The sequence below is a fragment of the Sitophilus oryzae genome, unplaced genomic scaffold (genome assembly GCF_002938485.1).
Source record: "Sitophilus oryzae breed Bouriz unplaced genomic scaffold, Soryzae_2.0 scaffold_1576_pilon_pilon, whole genome shotgun sequence".
Lineage (NCBI taxonomy): Eukaryota > Metazoa > Arthropoda > Insecta > Coleoptera > Curculionidae > Sitophilus > Sitophilus oryzae.
The window spans coordinates 525814-541554 of NW_022146254.1; the positions used below are offsets into that span (position 1 = coordinate 525814).

General features: G+C 31.6%; 1 long non-coding RNA gene across 1 annotated transcript; it reads left to right on the forward strand.

Annotated features, from left to right (window-relative positions):
- The first annotated feature begins 4522 nt into the window (after positions 1 to 4522).
- LOC115879295 lies at positions 4523 to 4899 on the forward strand. Its single transcript, XR_004049695.1, has 2 exons — positions 4523 to 4579; positions 4644 to 4899. It is a non-coding gene; the product is annotated as an uncharacterized LOC115879295 (long non-coding RNA).
- Positions 4900 to 15741: the final 10842 nt, after the last annotated feature.

A 15741-nucleotide genomic window follows, 5' to 3' on the forward strand; every position in this document is an offset into this window, starting at 1 on the left:
TCGAAAAGCCGAAAACGGCAGTCTACACATTGTATGAAGAGTACAGACAATCGCCAACGTGCGGCTAAGCACACGGCACAGGAAGAAGAAGAATCCTTCTTAGGTTAGAAAACTGCGATTCCGCTTTTTTTGTTATCAAATCCTATTTAATTGCATTTGTTTTTGATGTTATATCTTCTAATTTTATTGAGTGATTACTAATATTTATATACAAGACATCTACTTCGTTGTGATTCATGGCGAACATTTTTATTATCGTAATGTTATATATTTATCATTACCTTAAAAGGTATTGTTATTATTTGTTACGATGTAAAAAGCACAGGATATGTAATATGTACAAGTCTTGGAGAATCTGGCAACATGGATAAATTCAGGAACTAGTACTACCCTATCAGATTTCGACATAAAAATGGACATACATCACCTGAAGAAGTGGAGTTCCGAATTCCTTTACTTGGCTCGGGCCTATAATACAACAACAAAATGACTGATTTGTGAACAAATTTATTTATTATTAGTATCTATTAATGGCAAACAAAAACATCTAGTCAATTTTGAAGAAGTTTTTAATTTTAATTTTATTGTTATTCTCGAGGTTATTCTGCTGTTTAGTTTATTTTTTGAAGTTTATATCTTTAAAGATTACTTCCACAACGTAAAATGAACTCATCGTCATATTTGTGGTATAAATCAACAGATAAATAATAATCAATAAACAGAAAAATAATAATCAATGTGTCTTATTCTGTATTTTTTAAATTTATACAATAGCTTGTACCAACAGAAAACATCTGTTTAGTGATGAGCAAATACAACACCAAAACCAAGGTTCCGTTTGACTTAATGTATAATAATAATTAGTCTTGGTCTTCCTACAAGCACAGAATATCTAGCTACGCAGCTAGATATTCTGTGCTACAAGCCTCTTCTGTTTTTTAATAGCCTACTACTACTACGAGAGCTTGCAACGTCTGGAAAACAAGCATTTTAAGAAAGCTGGCTCTTTGATATATCTTTTACAATGCTCTCTGGAACAGCGGGCAGGCCGCCTCGCCTGGCTACCGATAGACGTTAAAATAAAATAAACTTTACCCCGAGCCGGTATTGAACTCTGGACTTCTCGCTTTATAGGCTGAACGCTTTCGCGCTGCGCTATATTTATATTCAGTACCTACTAGTATTTAACAGAATAATAAAAAAAAATATATATAGGATCTCCTTTCAATGCGCATTAGTGAACGCAACGTCTATCGGCAGCCAGACGACTCGCACGCTGTTCCAGAGAGCATAGCAAAGGAGAGCATAGCAGCCATTCTAAGTACATAATAAACGATATGTCGTGAACCATATTATGCTGGGAAATTACGCATCCCGCAAACAGTACAAAGTCCGTTTATATTTCCGTTTATAGTTATATATTTCATTTTATTCTTTTACAACGGATTTCGATTTCCATTGGTCTGGGGTTCACTAACGAAAGCTAACTATCTTATCAAACTCGTTGAGTAGTACAGGTTAGTGTTTATTTAGGATTTTATCACTCTTATCTTTATCTCAGATAAAATTTTATTACTATACGGTTTTTACGCAGAAATAAGATTTATGTCAGTAATTTGAATATTAATTAAATAAAAAATCTTAATATGTCTTTAAATACAGGGTCCAGCAATAGGGCGTCGGGCATCTGTAGCTCCTAGAATAAAAAACTTAGGAATTTTGTTTAAATGCAAACCTAAAGTATGTCTAGGATGTATTTTAGTAAAATATTTTAACTTATATAGGGTGGCTTAAAAAAGTGTGAGTGGATCGGGATGATTTTTTTAAACGGAACACCCTGTATATTATTGCATTTTTGGCTTCCTTTCAGACCACATATATTATCCTAAGATATGAGTAAATATATTTCGATAGTTTCAGAGATAATAAAGAAATAAAAAATATACATTTTTCAGCCTTTCCTAAAAAAATATTAAAAATACAAGAACTGTCCTGTAATCAAAACTATGTTGGGTATTTAGTTTAGATGGTCTGTACTTACTTTGCATTTGCTTGTACAAAAATGCAAGACCGAGACCAAGACCAAGACTAGCATTAAACCTGCAAGACCAACACCAAGACCGACCAGTGCAAGACTTAGGCAAGACCAAACCAAGCATGCAAATAATAATAAAAAGGGTTTCTCTGAAACATTTGCCATCGAATATGTGATTTATAGTAGCCGTCAACAATAAGCCATATTCGTATGAAAGCTTTTTAGTAGAAATATACCAAATATTAGCCGTATTAGCTGAGGCGCTGTTTTTTTTAAGCATTGAAGTAAATAAATATGACATAACAGTTACTTATTTGTTTCAAATTATTGTTCTACTTTATTGCAAATTGACATTCGGTCAATCAGGCATCCATACCACAAGTTCGGAATACCTTTGACAACTGTTTTCATTTGTATTTTTTATTTTTGTCTAAATACTGTCTTTCTAGATTTGAATAATGATATGTTACCATTATTTTTTGTTGAATTTTTATTTTATAATGTCTAGTGTGTTACTCATTTGCAGTGAACATCACTTAATACAAATAACCTATAAGCGTGCGTCACGGAAGTAATTAAGTGAAAAATTATAATTTCTATACATACAGGGTGGCCAATCTGTTGCTGACGGCGCGGCGCACCCACGGCAAAATGCTACGGTTAGGTTGACAAAAATCCAGATTATTTTTTTTCGTATGTTCATTCATCCATTGTTTTTCTTATTACATTTGTAGGGCTACTTCTAAAAATTATATTTTTTTCCGTTCAACTAGAGTAGTGCAAGCGTTACCGAAAATTGATGCAGTTCGCACTTTTCGTGGAGCGCAGAAGAGCGAACTGCATCCATTTGAATTTTTTCCTACAGTCAATAATATTAAAAAAAAACTTGTAATACACATAGAAATTCTTAATTTAAAATATCTGTCTTCTTAAAACTAAAAAAATCCTTTCTTGATATTACAGGACTGGTATAGAAACCAGTGCGACTCCCTGTCAATAAAGGGCTATTTCAAAAAAAGGCAGATTTGAGAAAGCTAATTTTTTATACCCGTATCAACAGATATTAGAGATATTAACTTTAATAAATTAAAAGCGGAACTCCGTAGAACTCATTACTATAACTCATTATGAAAACAAAGTTATAAAAAAATAAACACAAAATAGTGTGTTTAACATATATTTTATCTACATTCAAAACAGTTCAAATGTATTATATTGATGTTATTTAATTGTACTACATGTCTGTAGTTATATTGTCAATAATGAGATAATTAATTTTCAAATGGCTGTGCTGGGTGTAAATTACACTCTTTTGCGCTCCACGTTTGTGCAAGGCTAACGCTCTACCCAGAAAGTGCGGAATCCATCAACATTCGGTAGCGCTTGCTTTCGAAAAAAAAATATAAAATTTAAAACTAGGTCCATATATTTTTTAAGAACGACAGTGAGTGGATGAACATACGAAAAGAAATATTTGTAATTTCGATTTTTGTCAAGCTAAATATAGCATTTTAATAAGAATATTCATAAACTTCAAATACCGTACCGAGAAAAACGAAAAAAAAAGAGTGAAACCAAAGCAATCAAAACACGCTTACAGCATGTTTTGATTGCTAGCAATAGCTAGATTATAGGAAATCATTACTGTTTTGAGTCCCTCCATTCTGAAGAATTCATTTTAAAATTCATTTCAAAATGAATTTCTTATTTTTAACATAACCTTTATTTTTGCATTTTGATTTGGTTTCAAAATAAATAAAATAGTGTTCGGTGCTTTCTTGTTTTGCATCTAACATGTCAAATTGTAGTTTTATTTTGACCTAATACGCGTTTGACCTAATACACGTTTTATTTTGTACCTAATCGCGGAACTAACATTGGGGAAAACAATAACATATTATATACAAATCAGTTCATAACGTTCTTCGCCGTCTTCTGATTTCCAGTCTCCATTGGTCTCTGTCTGTCCAGAGATTTTCGTCTATTCCTCTTGTTCTGATGTCCCCGTCTATTCCTTCTCGCCAACTTCGTCTGGGTCTCCCTCTCTTTCTTTTACCTTGCGGTGCCCAATTGAGTATTTTCTTTGGAATTCTGCTCTCTTCCATTCGAAGTGAGTTGGTTAATTATTGTTTTTAACATTTGGTAAAACTAAGGCGGCCATTTCTGTTTTTTAAAAACCGAAGAAAACTAAAAATAAATTCTAACAAATATGTAAATCCGTCTAACGGCAGTCTTCAAAAATAGAACTATGATTTTTTTTATCAAAACGGGAATTGAATATCTACCGTAAATTATGTGACACAGAGGAAACATTTAAAAAAAGATAGTTTTTGTATTCTTACACTGGCTGAAAAAAATGAATCTGTTTTTATTATTCCAATTCGTCATTTACGGCTTATTATCATTGATAATGTTTTATGAGCTAATCTGTTTGGTAAAGCTAAAATATATAAGTCGAAAAATAATTTGATCATTACCGTTAAAACAGCCAAACAAACATGGCGAAACTCTATATTCTCGTTCTGTTTATTGTGATAATCATTGGTAAGTTCATTTTTAATTATCTTGCGATATTATATCCATTATAAAATAAAATATATAATTGCAGGCATCAATGGGCATGCGATATGTGTCTTGCCAACAGATAAGGGGACTGGCTCCCTGTGTTTTGATCTAAGATACGTTTTGGAAAAAGAAGATGCCTTAAAGAACACAAACAGTTTATTGGACCCCATCATTACCAATAAATAACCAATTATAATATATTGAACCACTAACTGCATTATAATGTATCTGAGTTTATTTATTTATTAAGAATTTGTATTATTTATGTGTTGAAATATATTTATACTTTGTTATAAACATATATTTTTTTATTTATTACAAAAACTAATTAGATATTCTTAGTATATGTTTCATTATACATATTTAATAATCGTAGTTAGTAAAAATACGTTTATTTCGATATTAGAAAATTTATTTATGCAAAAAATTATAGAAGTGTTCAAATATAGTTTAATATACAGGGAGTCCCACTAAGAATAGCTCTCGGCTGTATCTCGGAAAGTATTAGCCGTAGCGGCTGCGGAAAAAAATATATATAACTAAAGAGACTATGGGAAATTGCTGGAAATTATTTTCAAGTTTGTAGAATGACCGCTAGGGGGCGCAACTGCAACAAAAAATAAGAAAATGGAGTTTTTTGCCTAGATAAGGTGTACTATAAGTAACAGCTTCATAATCTTCACTAAATTTTGAATATTTTTTGTTAGAGCCATTTTCCCCTATCTAGCCCTGTGGTGGGGGAAGGTTAGACCTGTTTTTATTTGAATATTAATAACTCTGGACTGGATGACAGGAATCCAACAAGCGAGAGCTCGTTTAAAAGAGCGTTTCTTACTCTATATTGGACCATATAAATAATAATAATAAGCTTGTGAACGTAGACGCTAGGGGGTGTTGTCTTACAATTTAACAAACATTGCGCGTTTTTTCAAAAAAAAATAAATGCAATAGTATATGTAATTTTAGCTCATAGTAAAGAGTAGTAAAAGCTTAAAAAGCCAGCGAAGACCGCATCTTGATATCTTCTTTCAAACCGAAGATATTAGCAAAATTATTATAAATACCAAAAAATAAGCCTTTAATTATTATTTTTATAACACGGTATCAGTAGCCCTCTTGATTATGCCCATTCTAACCTAAAAATAAGATAGAAACAGTTAGTTTATTTTAAAATCGACGTTATACCAGAATATCATAATATCAGATGTATTAATATCTAATAATTAAGATATTAATAATAGTGAACAAGAAACGATGATTCAGTGAAGTCATGGTAGGCTTTGGAAAAAAGTTGCTTTTGACGTAATAGTATAAACTTCAAATTGTTATTAGATCAACATTTTGATAGTCTTAGCAGCGTTTTTTATCTTTTGATTGCTTTTTCAAAATGCCAACAACTTCAACTACTTCAAATAATAAAATAATACATACTATCATATATAATTTTTTTGAAAAAACGCGCTGTTTGTTAAATTGTAAGAAAGCGCCCCCTAACGTCTACGTTCAAAACCTTATTATTATTATTTTTATATGGTATAATATAGAGTAAGAAACGCTCTTTTAAACGAGCCCTCGTTTGTTGGATTCTGATCATCCAGTCCGGAGTTATTAACATTTAAATAAAGATAGATCTAACCTTCCCCCACCACTTTATTTTAGCAGATAGGGGAAAATGGTTCTAACAAAAAAAATCCAAAATTTACTGAAGATTATGAAGCTATTATTTATAGTACCCATTATCTAGGCAAAATTCTGTAAAAAAATATTTTTTTATTTTCCATAGCAGTTACGCCACCTAGCGGCCGTTTTACAAACTTTAAAATAATTTCCGGCAATTTCTCATAGCCTCTTTAGTTATAAATATTTTTTTTTCCGTAAGCCCTACGGCTAATACTTTCCGAGATACAGCCGAGAGCTATTCTTAGTGGGACACCCGGTACATACAGGGTGGTCCGAACTGTATTCCGGAAACTTCGGCAGCATATTTTTTAGATGAAAATAAGTAAAAAACTTCGTATAAATGTATGTCCTAAAATACTTAGTTTCGGAGTTTCGCTTGCATCCAAATAATTTCTGAAGTAACGTCAATATTTGGATGAAAATTCATGTCAGGGAGTTTTTTGACATGAGAAATTTGATTTTGATGTAAATATGTCTCCTATTTGTAGGGGGCGCCACCTACATATGTGTTTTTACTGTTTTATAGAATAATAATTTTTCGTCCGTACCTGTATAAAACTACCGAGTCGAAAAATATACATTTTCGTGATTTTTTACGTAAAAATGCCTCTTGGTAAAAATCGCTATGAGCAACAGTTCTCAAGATATTTAAAATAGAAATAATCAATACATGTCATTATTGACAAAAAATAAACATGTTGAGTAGATAGAGTTATTTGACTAAAATGAAAAATTTGGGAACTTTTTATTTTTCTAAATTAACAATAAATTTTTCTTCGAAAAAATTATAATAAAACAGTTTCTGTTGAACTTTTGGCACAAAAACATTTTAAATTTATGATTTCAGTCTAATAACTATTTAGTCAACATGCTTAATTATGTCAATAATCGAAAAAAAATGAAATTTTATTACCTTGTATCTCCGAAACTAAGCATTTTAGGACATATACATTTATACAAACTTTTTTACTTATTATTATTTGCAGAATATGATGCCGAAGTTTCTGGAATACAGTTCGGACCACCCTGTATAGTGATGATTCTCTTCCTAGCATAATCGTACCATATATGCTAGAATTATAATTTTAGAATAAATTAAAGAATTATATACTATTATAGTTATTCTGATTTCCACGTATTTTATTTGGTTTTTAAACCATTTTTTGAAAGTCAAGCTTTTGATTGGATAAATACCCATCATCAGGCCGACTTTGCTGGATGCTTTTTCCATTCCAGATAGACTATATCCATTCCAGATATTATGAGAACGGATGCTTCCAACGATTTTTACCAAGAGACATTTTTTACGTAAAATAAGGCGCAAATGTATATTTTTTCACTCAGTAATGTAATACAGGAATGGACGAAAAGTTATTATTCTTTCCCAGAAGTCCTTTACAAGTAGAAGTCGTATTGATATCTAAATCAAATTTTTTTATGTTAAAAACCCCAGATACCCATTTTCATGCAAATATCGACATTAGTTCAAAAATTATTTCGAAAAAATCGAAATAAAAAAGAAATTTTTGCACCCTGTATCTCCGAAACGAATTTTTCACATAAGTTTATATGAATATATATATTTTTTATATATATATATATATATATATTTATGTATATGTCGTAGTCTCATATTGTATTCCGCCTTTTCATGAAGAGCCTAGTCACTTAATGAAAAAAACTAACCTAATGACATAACTAGACTGCTAACTTAACCGACCCTTCATGAAGTGACCTAGGATCTTCATGAAAAGACGAAATACACTATGTGACTACGATATACAGGGTGTCCTAGAAATAAGTGCAAATATTTTAACTGGTAATATACTTCAACCCCAGAAACACGCCTATGAGGTTTTTTCGCGGAAAAAAAATTTTGAAAATTCGAAATTTTTTGAAAAATTTTTTGGAAATTTTTTTAGTTTTTAGTTAAAAACATAATTTCGTGATAATATGGCAACATAGGTATTAGATTAAATTTACAAGAAAGAAAATCCAGAAAAGATCCAATGGTTCTCAAAATTTTGGCAAAAAATCATTTTTTTTGGAAATTTTCAAAGTAAAATAACTCCGTTATTTTGGACTTATTTGAAAAACGATAAAGAGAAAATATGTTTCTTTTATCGAGATCTACCACCCCTTAAAATACTTGCACTTATTTCTGGGACACCCTGTATATTGTATTTATGTATATACAAGGTATTTCAAAAAACATGTGCTATCTCTCGTGGGGAGATTCCTCACGTAAAAATAAACTTTTAGCCACAAAATTTCATTCGAATCACTAAAAGTACTTGGAAGAAAATTATAATAAATCGAAAGAATATTAAGGCTTTAACACCCAGTAGCTACGAAACAAAGCAGAATCGGAAATATGTTGATATGAAAAATAATTTTTTTTTTTAGGTGAGGAACCTCCCCACGAGAGATGGCACATGTTTTTTGAAACACCCTGTATATTTTTTAAAATATATTTTTACTTATTTTTATGTGTAGAATATACTGCGGAAGTTTTCGGAAGACAATTCGGACCCAGGGTATAGTAAGGTTGAGAGATTTTTGAAATTGTTTAAATAAAGACAGACAAATATTGGTTTTTACACGGAAATATTTAGTTAATATTAATGAACTTAAAATTTCATGACAATCAACTTTTTTGCTTATAGGGCGTAACGTAATAGTAGTATAGAAATTCCGAAATATCACACGGCACTGATTCAGCGTTCGTTCTCCTACCTCAGCAAACAGAATGTACCAACTTCAACGGTAGTCTCGAATGACATTCACATTTGAAGCAAAATATAACAAACATCTCAAAATAGAAGAGATGCCATCGATGTTGCCATATTGCAATATTACATGTCAATCTGCGTCAATTGTCATTACTGTCATTAGTTTTGGAGGTTATATTTTAGAAGATTTGCCGCCTATTTTGATTTGTTGAAGACCGATAAAGGGCGATTATTTACTTTATCAGCTTTGACAATTAAAATTTTAATTTCTCTTTGATTTAGATTGTTGTTACTTATTGATGAATTGTAAAATCATGAATACTTGCAACAAGTGTTTGAAAACATTTTCCAATATAAGAAATTTGAATAAACATTTAAAGATGGTGCACAAAGATAATGCTTAAAGATTTTACTATATGAAAAGGATGAAAAATCCTTTCAGTGCTTAGAAGGGTGTAATATTTCTTTTAGGTCTAATAAGGATTTAATAACTCATTTATGTACAGTACATAAATTAAAAATGGAAACTGAAGAGTTACATTTCCCTAATATTGAAGGTACGTAGTACGTATTTTAGTAGATACCTATTTCGTAATATTAAAATTAAGATGGATATGTAATTTTCAATTTTACTAGTTTTATCCTATTTATTTTTAGAATTCCATATATTTTTAAATAAGCTTCATATTTCCCAGAACGTTGAATATGTTCAAAATTATGGAAAGCAAGAGAAAAAAATTATTGTTATGAATGAGAATGTGTGAAATTGAGGTTATCGAAATTATATATTTGAAATGTAATCGTAGTGGTAAGATATCTTTCTTCGCAGCATAGCAACTGCTATAATTAAAGTTTCAAAGCAAAGTAATATAATTTTCATACAAGCTGTTTGGCCAAACCAAACCAAAAAATTGGTCAGCCGAAATTTACTTATAATCAAAGATCATTTATAATAAGGACATATACAATATTTTGCTGATAAGTCAGTCATAACTTTATGTACCATTTCTTTGTACCATGTACCATGTACAAGTAACTTTAACACCCTGTATCTCGAAAAGGAAACTTTAAATCCTACAAGTTGATATGACCTTTTTGTTTTATTTTTGCAAGTTCTATCGTCTATTAAATTTTCCCGATTAAAATCTGAGACACCCTGTATATAATATTTTCATTGCTGATAAAAATTATACTAGTTACGTCTTTATATTTTTTGTCATATTTTTTAAATAAATAAAATATTTTTTACAATGCATTTTAGTGTTTAAAATAATAAAAATATTATTAAGTATTCTGATTGTTTCTCTTTATAATTTTAATTTTGTTCATGACAGCAATTGCATAATCGTTAAAATACTTAGTTGGAAATATTATTTATTTCATAGAACAATCTGTTTCTAAATAGTTCGTTAGTTTAGTTTCTTTTTTAGTTACGAAGCCCTAATCTGAGTATCGAACGAATATTCCTATATAAGTGTATCTACCAAATCATCAAATTTGTTTTAAATTTCCCGCTTTAGTATAGTCAGAAAGTGCTCTATATATAGAGGGCGCCAATAATTTTCAAAGTAAAGTTCGTAAATCTGGCAACGTCGATGGAATCTTTTCTCTTTTGAGATGCTTGTAAAATATAAGGCACATTTCATTAAAGGTGACGATTCAAAGTCAACAATATTTATAAGATCTTACAAAAAATTGGTGTACATAGCCTAATGTAATAGTTCTTGAAAATTTTGTTTGTCAGATCGAAGCATCCAGCAAAGTCGGCTTGGTGATGGGAATTTAGCCACAAAACTTCAAATAAAAATGAAACTTCTATACCCTGTACCTCCGAAAGGAAGCATTTTAGGATATAAGTTTATACGAACTTTTTTACTTATTTTTATGTGCAGAATATGCCGCCTAACTTTCCGGAATACAGTTCGGACCCCCTATATCAGACTGTTTATAATTTATAAGAACATGATCCGTCAAAACCTTGTTCGAGGCATGTTTCATGAAGTTCATGCATGGACAACTCTTTGGAAGCCACAAACTTCTTATATTTTTTTTGTTCGCACATTCAACGGACAGCTGCTCTACAAAAAGGATAACTTGAAGAAGAAAATGAGGAGTTCGCGCGCGCGTGTTACACCATGTCATTACTTAATGCCCATAAATGTGTAACATAATTATCACGATGTGTATTCGATAAGGTTTTTATTGACATATTAACAGTAATTCATTCAATATTGCCTCACTTTCTTCAAATATTCCAATTTAAATTTATTTAAACATCAGTAATTATCTTCTGAAAATAATTCTGATTTTTTTTGTTATCTACTAGAAGAAAATCTGCAAAATAAAATTTATTTTTTGTAAATACCAGTGCGTTGATCCAATGGAGACTAATTTGTCAGTTGTATTTTACTTATAAAACAAATTTGCCTAATTGACAAAAAATGCTTAACGTGCAATATCAAGACGAGAAAGAAGAGAGACGAGATCAGATAACAAAACGAGATTGATGATTCTGGACAGTTGGTCTAATATCTAGAAGTAGATATCACAATTGAAGCGTTGTTCAAGAAACAATTAAACCTTATAGCCACAGCTGAAAAACTTAAAAAGAATACTGCCATCACAGGAAGTCAAATATCTGGTAACCCTGGACAGTAAACTTCTCTGAAACAAGCATATTAAGAACATTACCAGCAAAGCCACAAAGGCTCTCATGATATGCAGAAGAATGGTGGGAAATAGATGGGGCTTAACATTTTACGCTAGATGTACACCATGATAGTAAGACCCATGACTACCTATAGAGCAGCTGCCTGGTAGTCAAAACTAGAGCAGCGTACAGCAAGGCAAAACCTGTGCAAAGAACAGAGACTGGCATGTTCTCATGGCATCACATGTGCCATGAGAACATGCCCAACAGCAGCAATGGAGGTAATCCTAGACCTAACACCACTGCACATTGTCGTTGGTAGTTATGCCAATGCGACAATGATTAGAATGGTCATTGACCGATTCAGTACTGGGAGAATTTTCAGGTCAGGGGTTTGGAACACCATCAAACAAAAATTCCACTCCCCCAACTCCCAGTCGATGACATACTAATAATTTACAACTTTGAGGAACACCTCACTCTAGTATTGAGCAATAAATAGGATTGGAATAGAGAAACATTTGCTCAGCATGTAAAAGACCATATCATAACGTCTTATCCTGATGCTTCCAAAACCAAAGCAAAAACAGGGATATGAGTATTTAGGCTGAAAACTAAATACTCCGAACCAATTGTCATCTGCCCCCGCATTCTTCAGGCTGAAATCTACGTTATCGAAAGATGCGTATAATTTATCTTAGATATGAACTATAGAAAACAGGAAATCGCCATCTTATCCGATAGTCAAATAGCACTAAAAGCGATCAACTCAGTAACTATTAATTTGGTCAAATAATACCTAGAGAAAGTTAAAGAAAAAAGCCCTCCTTTTCCGCTTACCAAGGGATAGAGGGAAATGAAAAAGCAAACGATCTAGCTAGCAAAGGAACGAACAGTCCACTAACTGGACCAGAACCGTTCTGCTTTTCAAACAGAAACCAACTTAAAGCGGAACTGAAGAACTTGGAAGACACCATCATCCGTAACCTGGAATGGGAATCTTCCAACGGTCTAAGACACTCAAAAAAAGTTTTAGAGAAGAATTAAAGATTTTCCTTGATTTAAGTAAAAACAATCTTCGGATTGTCACGGGGTTTCTAATAGGACACTGTTTCCTCAACAAACATCTCAGTATCAATCATCTTCAGTATCAATCATCTTCATTGTCAACCATCATCAACGAATACTCAGTAGATCAAAGCTGAGAAACAACGGCGAATGCAGATTCTGCGGGGAAAATTGTGAAACACCAGAACACCTTATCCCTGAGTTTGCCGAGACGACAACCGTTCGTGCTTTGATACGAGTGATGTCGAAGATGGGGAACTGGACTGTGTGGAGCCATCTCAGATACTTTTGGTCAAGCCCCGAGACTGTACGGTTATACTGTATGTTATAACTCGTTATAACTTAAGAAAGGGGAACACACAATAGATCTGTAAGATCGCGGTGATTAATGCCCCTCTTAAACATTCTACATTCTATAGCCACAGCATGCTTATTAAGTTATCTATGTAGCAATAAGTATTTTCGGATTGGAAACACAAACAACAATACATAAGAAATATAAACCATCAATATTTATATTCGATCGAAACCAGAGCTGATGCGAAGAGGACTAAAACAGACAATATAACAACTAAAATTGGAACATTAAGATCAAGAAGAAAAGACTATACCGACAGAACTGAGTAAAAACTTAATGCTATGACAAGATATAGAAAGACACATTATTCTTTTTTTTTAGCTATAATACATGGGTCATTACAGCTATTATAGTAGAGTAGCAATACTCAACAGAAAATCCCAAATCTGGATTTTTTTCTCATTAGTTCTTAGAGAGTCTCCCAAAACAAACATAAAATTTGCATAACAAATTCTAATTTCAATACTTTATGCTGTGTCAATAGTGAATAGTAAATATTTTGAATATTTTTGCATATATTATATATAAAATGTTTCAATAAAATTTATTTTATATTAAATTTATAATCAGTATACACATAAATAATCTTAACTAGGTAGAGCTTGCAATTTCATTTTCAAATCCTACACATAATGCAAATATGTAAATATTTATGTTTTCATATCGCTTATAAAAAATGTCAGTAAACAATTTGTTTATATACTGGATTTTCCAATGTTAACAATTTATCTAAGGAGGTACTGAGTAATAAGTCAAAATTCTCGGAATTTTACTCAATTTATAAGTAGTATGTGTAATTTCTAAAATGTATTTTAATATTGAATGAAGGTTACTACGATACTGCGAGTACTGGTAAAACAGAATATGTATTTAAATCGCTTTGTTCAATGGAGTGTTTTATGCATATTATTTATTTATACAGGAACAGTCATCATCATCATCAACCAGCAACTAAAGTCCACTGTTGGACGTAGGTCTGCCTCGTTTGCTTCTATAATTCCCTACCTTGAGCTATTTGCATCCAGTTACTGTGGATACGCCTTAAGTCGTCACGCCATTTGGTTGGAGGACGGTCTCTGCTCCTGAATGCATAATATCTTGGTCTCCATTCTATTATCTTCTTCGTCCATCGGTTATCGTTTAGCTTTATTAGCTTATCGTTTAGCCTTCTCTCCATGTTAACGTAGTTATTTTCTCATTGGCATCCATGACTTTTGTTCTATCTCGTACTTCGATATTCGGTACTTTGTTTCTCAGATATAGCCCCAACATTGCTCTTTCCATGGCTCTTTGCGTTATTTTGATTTTGCTTACTGTTCTTGGGTAATGTTAGGGTCTCCGCACCATACGTTAGAACAGGTAGTACGTATTGATTGAATACCTTTCTTTTCAAACATATCGGAAGTGCCCCTTTGAAAATGCCCAAGTCATTCTTATTTGTTTGTTGAGCTCGCAAGTTTGGTTATCGCGGCTTATACGTATTTTGTGTCCCAAGTACTTATAAGCAGTTGCTTCTTCTATTTGATACTGGGTAATAATTTTTTAACATTAACTTATTAACAGGAACAGTAAGATCATTATATGTGAACGTTAGATATTGGCCTGAAGATACGTATGAATATAAGCTGACGCTCAAGAAGAAATCACAAGCAAGAGCCGGTTGCAATTGAATCGTGTCATTAAGTCGCTGTGGGTTTATCTTTACGTGCAGGAATATGCTCAAAAATAGAATAGAAATTCAGATAGATTAGATAAAAAACTTTAATATAATCACGGATAACTAAAACTAACTATTAATAAATTACTATTTTTGTTATGATAAGCTGCCTAATAACTAAATATTTCCAATTCTTATTTGTTTGAAAGCAAACAAAAACTTGTTTGTCTACTTTGACTTGACTACTTCTAGTAATTGTTTTATGGTGCTCTAGCAAAATAATTTGACATCACATGTTATAGAAAATATGATTTTTGTCATTTTTTATTAAAATAAATCCATACTGTTTCATATTACTCACTCGTCGAATTTTGAACATCCTGTATGAATTAAGATTACGATATTTATAGCAAAGTAAGTATAGACCATCTAAAGTAAAAATCCAATATAGTTTTGATTTCCGGACAGCTCTTATTTATTATATTTATAATACTTTCTTTAGCGAAGGTTGAAAGAAATCAGTATATGTATATTATTTCGTATATTTTTAATTTTATTGATTTTATGGAAAGCACTGTTCATTAAAATGTTGTATCCTATGTTATAGGGCTTGTTTTTCTCTACAATTTCCTGTCTCACAATGTACCGTTTGTTTCCGGGAAAGGATCATAGTTTCATAGTTGTCGATTTTCGAAAGAAATCAGTACATGTATATTATTTCGTATATTTTTAATTTTATTGATTTTATGGAAAGCACTGTTCATTTATTATCAAGGTTTATTTATTTATTAATACCTCTGAAACTATCGAAATGTCTTAGGATTATGTAAAATGATCTGAAAGGAGGCTAAAAATGCAATAATATACAAGGTATTCCATTTAAAAAAAATCATCCCGATCCACTCACGCTTTTTTGAGCCACCTTATAGAAGTTAAAATATTTTCCTGACATCCTCATACATACTTTAGGTTTGCATTTAAATAAAATTAGCAGTT